We start from the raw sequence: 10,871 nt of genomic DNA, 5'->3' as shown, positions 1-10,871 counted from the left end.
TAACGCGTCCGCTCATCATTTAGCCGCATTCCCGCTGGGCGCTCACGTGCTCATGCAGCATCACACGACAGAGCGAAGGGACACCCCCACCGTCGTCGTAGAAACGGGTGGCAACAGAGACTACATCGTTAAAACGTTATTAGGACGCTTGTACCGCCGAAACCGCCGCCTACTCCGCCAACGGGTGGTGGTCATGCCGGGAACCGCTGTACCGGCGGATGTCGCAGCCCAAATCGCCCCACCCCCATCCCTGGACATCGAGCCGCGTCAGAGACGGCAGCGCCGGACAAGGAACTACGGTCCGGCGACTCGAGGTTCAGCCAGAATGCACAACGCCCCGTCTCGCTACCCGGCCTAGCGCCGGAACATGCAAGTCGAGGCACGGATTTCAATCTCCCCCGCTGTATCCCACCTCGTCTTAACAAACCAGAATTCTCATTTTTCTCTTTTTCGTCATTCATGCTCCACCGCCTCAAAACTTTTAAGGCTACCAAGTATCGTATGTACCCAAATGCTATTTGTCCCTCAAAAGCCATGCTCACCCTCTTCCCTTGTCAATTTAGCCCCGGAAACAAGACAAACACGGAAAGAAAGGGCATGTATTGACTCCGCAGACGGGGGGTCAAGAAGACGACGCACAGGAGGGCAGGGGAGTTAGTCTTGGCTAGCTAGCTTCTTCGCAACGTTGTGCTCTCGTCCCTCCCAGAACAATCTAAGGCAATACACTGTTTAACCCAAAAACCTCGGTCTAAACAATCTTGAACGTCAGCATATCCGTTTTCCCGTTCGACATTACTCCAAGTGTTTGCACGATGGGTAACTTTTCCAAATCAAGGTCCAGTGTTGGTGAGGCCAGACAGAACTCACGTAGAGCCGATATCACCTTCCTTGATGAGGACGTCCACTTTGTTAGGTTGAAACCGCCAAGTTGTAAGAATTTCTTCATTTGGCGGGTCCATTTTACTGCCCCGTCTTCGGAATCGAAGGAGTCGAGGTAGTTGTCAACGTAGAAGTTTCATCGGACGCTATCTGCTGCCTCTGGATACTGGTCACGATGATCGTCTTCGTAGAGAACAGGCTGTTCCATGTCAACGTCTTTCGCCTCCAGCTACCAGAATTTTTGACTAACTCGTTGAGGTCTTCGGAAGATTCCTCTGATACTATGTGGGCGATGAACGTACGTCCATCTTGTGGCGGGCCCGTTTGACCACCCAGGCACCATCCAAACGGTGTTTTGAAAGCGATAGGCCCAATTGTTCCAGCCGGTGGCTTGACGGAATCCATGTGGTCGTGGGCCTCTGCTACGTCGAGTCATCAATCAATACACCAACGTCTTCGGGTTGTACATTCGGAACATCAAGACCACGTAGGTGTGTCCAGGACTCCATTTGACGAGGGTTGATTGGGGGGTTCGGCGTCACCTTCAAATTGTCGACGGCTTAGGCGTGTTTAACTTCAAACCGGCTTGTTCCGTCGACGGACGAGAGGGAGAAATCCACAACGGCAGCTTGGACGTTCGATGTGGCTCCATCATAGGAGACAACGTTGGTGCGTTTAGGCTGGCCAACGACTCCCAACTTCTTTACTATATCGCTCCTGATCAGTGAAGTGTCGACCCATCTTGCACCAACGCTAATACGAACGGACACGGTCTTGAAACGTACACGTCGCTTTACCGTTTCCCTTTGGGTTAGTGTCCCAAGGAATGCTGTGCATGTAGACGCTGATGGAGGTGGTGGATCCGTTTGTCTCCTCAGTAAGATGAATTCGGATCCGTGTTGCAGGGGATGGTGTCTTGATCTAGCACATCTACCAATGGTACACTTGATGTCTCTGGAACACTCCCTGCGTTCGTGCTTGCCGGTGAGGCATAGTAGACACCTTCCGGACTTAAATACGTCTTCAGCCCGTTTCGTGGGCGTGAAAGGCTTGAACACGTTACAGCTGGCCAAGTTGTGAGCCCTGCCGTTACAAGTGAGGCACCTCTACTGGTCAGTCTTTTCGGCTGCTTTCTCCTCCGTCTTCGGTCGCCTCCCCGTGGGAGCAGCTAGCGGAGGTGATGATGCCGTTACTTTAGAGCCTTCCTCTGTCGAAACGTGTCCAATGGTTGACGTGTGAGAAGCGTTCGGTCTCTTGACTGGCTTCTTCTCATCAAACCGTACTGATTTGGATGTCGACGTCTTCAGAGACTCAAATACTTTTTTACCATGTTGTTTACTCATGGATTTTACTGTTACCCAGTCGTCCTGGTCTAGAACGTTCAATTCTGCACCTGCCTTTTTTCTCTTCTCGTTCCACTTCTCCTGCAGGTATGTCGTCAGCTTTGCTTCTATGGCCATCAGGGTAGTACGGCTGTGAAGTTCATGCACGTATCTCGATTGAGAAAGAGTCGCCACTGCTCCGTGCAACCGGTTGGCGAAGGTCTTGAGGCTCGCAGCATCTTGGCTCATCAAAGGTGGAATCTGCAGCAGGTCGTTGAGATAGGTCTGGTCCATGACCTCGGTGCGGCTGTAGACTGCGTCAAGACGATCCCACACCACGGAGTACATGGTTCCATCAGCAAGGCACTCGCCGATCTCGTTCCGTATTTCTTTCGACAGCAGCTCTTCCAACATGAACAATAGGGCAGGAGAACCGTTGAATTCGTTTTCGTATAAGGCTCGAAATTTGGCCTTAAGCCGAGTGTAATTCTTCGGATTTCCATCGAATGGCTGGATCGTGAAGTTCGGGGTACGTGGACGACTACAGCAGCCACCATGAGGATGGTTGGAGCTGCCATTAGCAGGCTGGTGCTCAGAGGACGTGTCCGAATACGTGTCGTCCCCAATGGAAGGGCCGCAGGCTGCATGCATGATAGGCAGTGGTGTTGAAGGCTGCTCTTGTGAAGAGGTGTCGGCGTCAAGCAGAGTTCTGCGATGCAGTACCGTGGCTTCGAGTGACTTCAAGGTAGACCGGGCGGAAACGTCTTTTCTAGCTGATGGAGTCTGTGGTCGGCTAGGTATGCGTGCTCCTTGGTCGATGACTTGCTCCTGAATCGTTCTCAGGTGCACCTTGCTGACGCCAATCTCCGTTCGAAGGCCCTCGATTTTTGCGTTTAAGTCTAACTTAACCGTTTCAATCTTCTGATCCATGTCGTGCAACGTCTTACGTGAGTCTTTAACCAACTGAGTGTTGGCGGCAATTTCAGTGGACGTGACATGGGAGCTGTCTATGAGTTTGCCTAGCTGCTCACCCATACCCTTTAAAGCCTTTCTCAACGTTTCCGTGACTGACGATGCGTTGGCTTCCATCTGGATCTTTGATTGTCCCAACTTTAATTCCAGCTCCAGCATTTGCTTCTGGATATACAGGTCTAGCTGACTAGTTTTTCTGGGAAGATCGGTTGGCACTGAGCGAGTAGACCTCTTCTGTGATTGCATGGTACTAATTGTGACGTCTGAAGTTGACGTACCAATAGAAATAGCTGACTGACGTGACGACGTGGTGTACCTAATGGTGAAGTTGAAGATTTCCACGTGGTCGGTGTCGAATTGAACCTCCCATTTTTCACATGCTTGACGTTGTGGATCCGTAATATCGGGCAGACTGTCCATATACTTGTGATGAAAATCTTTGACGTCTCCGTAGATACGAATTAATTCGTCTCGCCATGCTGCAATATGCAACTTCTTCAGTCTGATGGCTCCCATCTTGTGATCTGCCACTGCTTTTCTGAGCTGATTTGACGATACAGTCAGATACGCAACGCGTGGTAGACCGGGCTCCGCCTTCAGGATGGCGTGGACGTATGCCAAAGTCTTACAACAGGAAATACCCGACAATTTTAATGAATCTTAACACGTTTTTACTAGGGATGACAAGAGAAATGCACGTGTTTGTTAAATTCCGGGTTTCGGCACCATTTGCTGCGTACGTTCACGTGCAATTGGAACGTGACAACAGAGATTAGGGATGGAGGGTGAATAAATGAAGATGAAAAAATTACTAAGGGAAAAACGATCGGCTTTATTCTTGTTTGAAAAAAGAGGGGAAACAATGAGAGAGACCTGGGTACTGTCTACTTCGTTGCTTGATTACTACTTGATTACGGGGGAGGTAGACGAGATGTCCTCGTCTACGACTGTTACAATTTACACTCAACAAAAGGGGGCAAGGGCCACTTCACACGTAAACACAAATAAGAAGGCCCTTGCCACCTACAATCCTGCCCGTGAGGGCAGCACTGTAACTGACATATACGCTCCTTCGTGGTTCCATATTAAATGTCATCCGAAGCTTCAAGATGCGGCTAGAAACTTTCACAACCTCATCAAACTTTCTTCTATACTGAGATTGAAGGAGAAATGTATTGTCCATCGCATTTTATCAATTAATTCATTTTCTTGTCACCCAGAAAGTATTTTGCTATCGATGGTATCTGACTCCAATCGGTCAATTAGAAGCAGTGCATTAAAGCGTATTTTAGCAATAAGAAAACAGTCAAAAAATTCCAGTTCCCCTTTAAGGAAATTCGTCCGTCCAACATCGATTAATTTTAATGCCTCTGAGTATTATCAAATGGTCGATTTAAAGTCCATGGATGTTCCTAAACCTCCATTAACTTTTGCTTTCACAAATAATCAAATAAGAAGTGCAATTAAAACCGAATAAAGCCTAAACTTGGGCAATTTTCCAAACAACACTCTGGCAGTGGAACGAACGGTTAAACTCGTAACTGAAGCTTCGTCAAAGGTTATTGGGTACGAAAGACGTTACTATTACATTCTAAATGCGTTAAAGTCATGTGCTGAAGCAAATGCTAGCCTGTAACTAAAGATGTCCATGCTCAGAATCATTTCAATCAACCAAGTCAAAAATACACTAATTTAACATTCAAAACTCGCGCGCAGTCGATGCGGCTAAATGGCGTCTTCTTTGGGATAGTTTGGTTGTCATTTCCCTTGCAAAAAATTAAAACTTACACACATGAAAATGTAGTCTGTACAATAACAATTCTGAATATGTGAAGGTTAACTCATTTTTTGAAAAATTTTTTGTTTAAAACGAAATTTTCCCATGAGTCCGGCATCGCCACCGTGTAAATTTCGATAAGATAGACAGAAAGTAGGAAATTTTCATAAATTTTTTGTGTACAGACTACAGTTTTCATTATTTTGTCGTTATTCGAAAACAGCATGATAGACAAATATGATTTCTATAATTCCTCCATTTTTCAGAAATTTCAATGGAAATTTGAAAAAGTTACACTGCCTTAAACGGTTACTAGTAAGAAAAAAGATGGTTTTTGTGCTATAAAAATCACTCACGGGGGAAAATATTTCGACGGATTTTATTTAAAAATTAGCAATACATTATTTATAGCCTAATGCATTTTTGACCCGAAAGACTTTATCAGAGTTCAAAAAAAAAAAAACGGTCCGGTCTACTAAGATAACAAGCTTAGAAGGCTATGGACGAATTGACGCATTTTTTATTTTTTATTTAGGGGGAACACAAAGGGAAAATATATTCCAATGTTTCAATGTTCCAAATACTCTCCCCTATTTGTTCTCTGCTGCGCCCGGGTCGTCTGCTGTTGGGGATACGGGCGGGGGATACGGGCGTATCCCCAACAGGAAAAAAAACGCCCGTAACAGCAGACGACCCGGTCTGGGCGTCGAACGCGTATACCACAACGTTTTTCTTTGTATGATTGGGGTGGCCCTCGGTCAGGGTTCCCGATTGGTAAAAATCATGCAATTCAAATATTATTAAAAGAATTCAATGACCAGTTTTGACGATTTTCACAGACAAAAACGGCAGTCTATGTTATTTGAGATCTTAGTAACACATACGATATCGGAATATCTAGAAAGAAAACGAGACGAATGGCTAAATAACTTTGGACGACACTGAAACCCAGGGACTTAACATTTCAATCAATGTTAGAAAACATGGTTGGAGCATTATCTGACTATGATTTTGCAAGTTGGGTGTCTATTTCGCGAAGTCGCTCTGCAGAAACTAAGGCTACTGAATTATTGTCAGCTGTGAAACGTGCTAAATTTCGCTTGACAGCCTGAGCCTCCGCTTCTAACTTCCTTTTAAACGACCGTCGCTTTTTCTGTTCTTCTTGGTGACTTCTTTTCTTTGCTAAGGACAGTTTGTACCTATTACAAGCTAGACGTGCCTCTCTAAGCATCTGCCGATTAATAGTGACTTTATTTGAACTTCCTGCCTTCATGGCATAGTCATAGACTAACTTAAAATTAGAATTCAAGAAAATATTTTTAGTACAGAGGAAGTGGACAAAGTTTACTCCCTTAAACAAATCAATGGATTAGAAATTAAACATAAAGAAAAGATAAATGTTAAAATAATATACTTTCGATTCCCAATACTCTCTTTTACCATATTTTCTTCTAGCATGTTTTCATTTATTGAAAAACCCATTTCTACGGGAGCATTCGCTGGGCAAAAAATGAAAGAATAAAAAGCATTTAGCCTGAACTTCTTTTCCTCAGTATTGCGACCTGGATCTGGATAAAAAGCTTCAAAATCCAGTTTCAACTTGGAAGCAACTAATATAAGAAGTCTGTGAGTGAGTGAGACGATTTGCTGCAACAAAGAGTTTGCGCAAAAGCTCATTCCTCTTCAGTGTAATCTCGGGCTGTACCAGAAGAACCTCAGGGTCAAAACAAGATATTGCCCTAACGATTGAATAACGAAGCGGGGAACGTTCAATGAGCTTTGAGCACATTTTATTGAGAAATTTTCCTGCCAGAAAGTAAAAAAAAAATAAAAAATAGAAACAGATAAACAAAGTCATCACCAAAAGCTTCTAAAGAGCTTTTGAATTTGAATTTGGTAGGAATCTTACTACATTCTTTTCTGAAGACTTTAATGTCCAAATAAGACACACTAACTTTCTTTTTATTTTGCAACTCGACAAGTTTCGAAAGTTCAGTTGTAGCTCCACTTCCTATTTTAATTTTTTTTTCTAGGGAGAAAAAATTCTTCGTCTTTGAAATCGGCAGTGACAAGTTCATGGGGCCGTCCAGCAAATTGATAAAAAAATTTTGATTTAAAAAAAAGTCACAAATATTGAGTTAAAAATTGCAATAGATCTTCAAATAATAATGGAGCCATTGGGTTTAGCGATTGAAATTTGCGAAGGAATGGTTCCATTTCCTGCCCAACTGAAGTAAAAAACTGTAGCATGGCTTTGTAGAAAGGGTCGTTAAAGAAAGCCACTAGTGTTTTCCAGCTGTGCAAGCTTTCCTTCTTACTTTGCTTGGCTTCTTTAAAATACTCTTCCAAATGTGGAGCAATTGCAAGTATAGTTTTAGCTGGTGCAACGTTCTCCACCCAGCGAGTAGAACAAAATTTCCTCGGCAAACAAGTTGACTTAGTGATTTCTTTAAACTCTGCTTTCCTCAGAGTACTTTCTTTAAACAGCCAGAAGCTGCACGTGAGAGCCTGTTGATTTTTCCAATCAACTACAGTACCCACCAAACGATTCGGTATACCCTCGTTTTTTTAATGCATTCTTATGGTGATCTCAGGAAAACTTAAATATCTTTTTACTGGTAACAACTACATTTTTTTCCTTTTTTCCTCTATCAGAAGATAAAGTGCTCTAAAAGTTATCTTGACATGAAAAAATTGTAGGAGCTACATCCAGGGAACTAAAGTATCGTTCACATGATTAGGTGCACCACTTTTCCCCCCATAAACGCCATGTTAATACCGGCGTTTCCAAAAATATAAATAAAATTCTTCAAAACATTCTTAAATTAATTTTTTTATGCCCAACGACGCGTTTTTCTTTACTCTATTAGAATATAGTGCATGTTTTTGAATTATTTGAACTTAAAAAATGCTTCCCTATACCCCAAAGTTGTTACACTCAAATGTTTTACAGAGAAAATTATGATTTTTGCTTGCGCCACCAGGGGCGCTAGAATCAATTTCAAGTGCTCAGATTTTTTTCTTTAAACACAGCTAGATTTTTCGTATTTAAAAAAATTAATTAATAATTGTTTTTTTTATCATAAGAAGAATAAATTTAATCTGTTTTGATGGTTGCTGTAATGTATAACAACAATTAAAAGAACAGAATAACAGTGGTGTACCTAGTCATGTGAACGATACTTTAGCGCCCTGGGTGTAACTCCTACAATGTTTTCATGTAAAGATAACTTCTAGAGCACTTTGTCTTCTGATAGAGGAAAAAAGAAAAAAAATATTTCTTATCAGTAAAAAGATATTCAAGTTTTCCTAAGAACCGTAGCGCCATAAGAATGCACTAAAAAACGGGGGTGTACCTAATCGTTTGGTGGGTACTGATGTACATCTTGAGCACTCCTGAATGCACCGTGAACTACGTGCAGGCCACATGATCCCAGTTCAAAACGACCTGGAGGCTCGGTATTGTCTTCACTAAGTGGAATGACGAGTTCCTCCTCAAGCTTTTTTAAAAAACTCCAATTCACATTCGTGCCATCCATTGAAACTTGAATCATATTGTTTAATGACATTCCAGAAAAACCATGTTTAAAATGTTCTAATAAATCTTGTGCTTTGCTTTGCTCGAAGAAGACTGAATTGAAGTAAGACGTGGTTATAAGCCTCGTTTTGGAGTCGAAAAAACGGACATGGAGATTAAGGCGTTCCATTCCCGGCAATTTTTTATTTTGATGACAGCGTTTATGGATCGGGTTTCTCCTACATGCGAAAACCCTAGATATTTTCTTATTTGAGGGGGGGGGGGAATATATAGGGGTTGCGTCGCGGGAAAAAGCGTGAAAAACACAACTTTTGCTTACTTTTTTACCCTTTGCAAGCCTATCTTACTCACGAAAATTACGGCGCTTTGGGAAATGAAAACTAGTATAATAAACAACCTTTCCTGAAAAAATCGCCTGCCTAAAATGAAGTTTAGGGATCGCGCGTCACACAAATGTATGAATATTTAAGAAAAATTGTGATTTTTTCGTTTAGCTCCTGATTTCTACCAAACTATAACTGCTATCACAGAATTATTTTTACTCGTGGTAGATATCAATAATAATAACATCTACCCAAAATTTCAAAGAAATCGGAATAAATTTAGGGGTCCCGCGGTCCTTATTTCACGCAAAATGCAACTTCTAATTAAATTTGTTATGGTCAAGTTTTATTAATCTTAGTTATTGAAATAAAAAACACAGTAAAAAAACAAAGAAAACAAACAAATTAAGTAAAAATCATAAATTTAAAAGAGACTTTTGGGTTAAAGATGAAAATTGTTGCCTATGATCTTCGACATATTGTAGTAAAAATTGAAATTTGTCTTCGTCTTGGGTTATGTGGGAGAAATCTTCGACTACTTTTATTCTCTCTTAAACTAAAGTCTCTATTAAATTTATGATTTTTACTTAATTTTGTTTGTACCCTATGGATCAGTCCTTCAAAGTAGTTCTCGTCGAGCAGTTGTTCTGAAAAATTGTTAAGCCGATTCTCGTACCGTTAGACCTGAGTATGTCATACTTTCTTTTATCGAATCTTCAATTGGCCGAGAGATCTCATCAACTGCAAAATTCATTTTGGTAAACACCTTAACTGTTGTGCCTCAACATCATACACAACTATCCAACACATTCACTAATAGTAAATAAAGGTATTAATAAACTTTTCTGTAAAAAAAAAAAAAAAGAAGGATGAAGTGAAGTAAGCTGTATCTAATGACCGTCTTGACCTTTACTTAGATGCAATGCGAACGTTGCGAACTGGGAAAAGATACTGTATCCTGCCAAACTTGAAAAAAGCGGGGAAGTTCGACATTCGAGTGAGTATCTTTCGAGAGAACAAGTGAATACACTTGGTGTACGGTTTGTTTCGCAATAACTCCGTAGATGTGATACGAATTTATCAATCTAAGTTGTGCGTTTCATAGTGACTTGCCTTGTGTTAAAGTGAATTAATTGCGATTAACTTCTTATAAGTGATCACCGAATACTTCCCTTCGGGGCCCGTGAATGGGTATAGTGAGCCGGCTGGTGAGCGTTCATCCATGGTGTCTTGAACTTAGTGGTCGACTTGTATTCAAATTCAATCAACTTACCGTCCTATACCGTAGGTGTTCAGTCGTCGGAAGAAGGAGCTCAATTCCTCAGCTTTTGGTTACAGTAATTATAACCCGTTATAACCTTCCCTTTCTATCTGGCTCTTTGGCCGTCTTGTACTAGAGAAAGTAAGTTACACATTTTTACAGCTTCCTTATAATGAACATTTGCCTCTTTACACCAGGATGCATGATACGTAGATGGTCCTTGGAACATGCAAGAGGTACGAAAATTTCTGACCTAATGGTCATTCATTGTCGCCGTTTAATGTGTCTGTTCAACGGAATGAGTGGCTTAATTTGTTGAATGGTCGCTTTTTTTACGCCTATCAGTCGTAAGCTGCCATTTCCTACGCGTTAGTTCCACAATTTATCGTTTCCATAATGTCATATTGAGCATTTTGTAGTAGGCCTACTATGTCCTCCGTTTGTCTTGACTCTCTACTTGCATCTTGGCGCTTCAGCTGGAGACACAAGCGGACAATTGGAAAAAGATGGAAACCAAAAACGAACACCTGACGTAACCATAACGTAATGAAACACAAACAAATTCCAAAAAATTGCAAGGCAGATTCGATGTTCAAATAGTGGTTTCAAAGGCTCGTTGGCTCATTCGTTTACATATTACTCTGAATTCCATATTTTACCAACAAGAAGTGTTTCGGAAATACGTTTATCATTTAAATAATCAGCCGGCCTAATCTTTAGTCAATCAAGCTTGCATGTGTTTGGTACGAAAGAGGAGACATTAATTCTTAAAATCAAAAACTATGGTATTTCGTGTTTT

General features: G+C 41.7%; 1 pseudogene; it reads right to left on the bottom strand.

Moving 5' to 3' along the window:
* Positions 1–6,689: 6,689 nt before the first annotated feature.
* Positions 6,690–10,823, bottom strand: LOC116936203 (annotated as a pseudogene).
* Positions 10,824–10,871: the final 48 nt, after the last annotated feature.

This window comes from Daphnia magna, unplaced genomic scaffold (assembly GCF_020631705.1).
Source record: "Daphnia magna isolate NIES unplaced genomic scaffold, ASM2063170v1.1 Dm_contigs179, whole genome shotgun sequence".
Taxonomy (NCBI): domain Eukaryota; kingdom Metazoa; phylum Arthropoda; class Branchiopoda; order Diplostraca; family Daphniidae; genus Daphnia; species Daphnia magna.
This window is presented reverse-complemented; position numbering and strand designations above follow the sequence as displayed.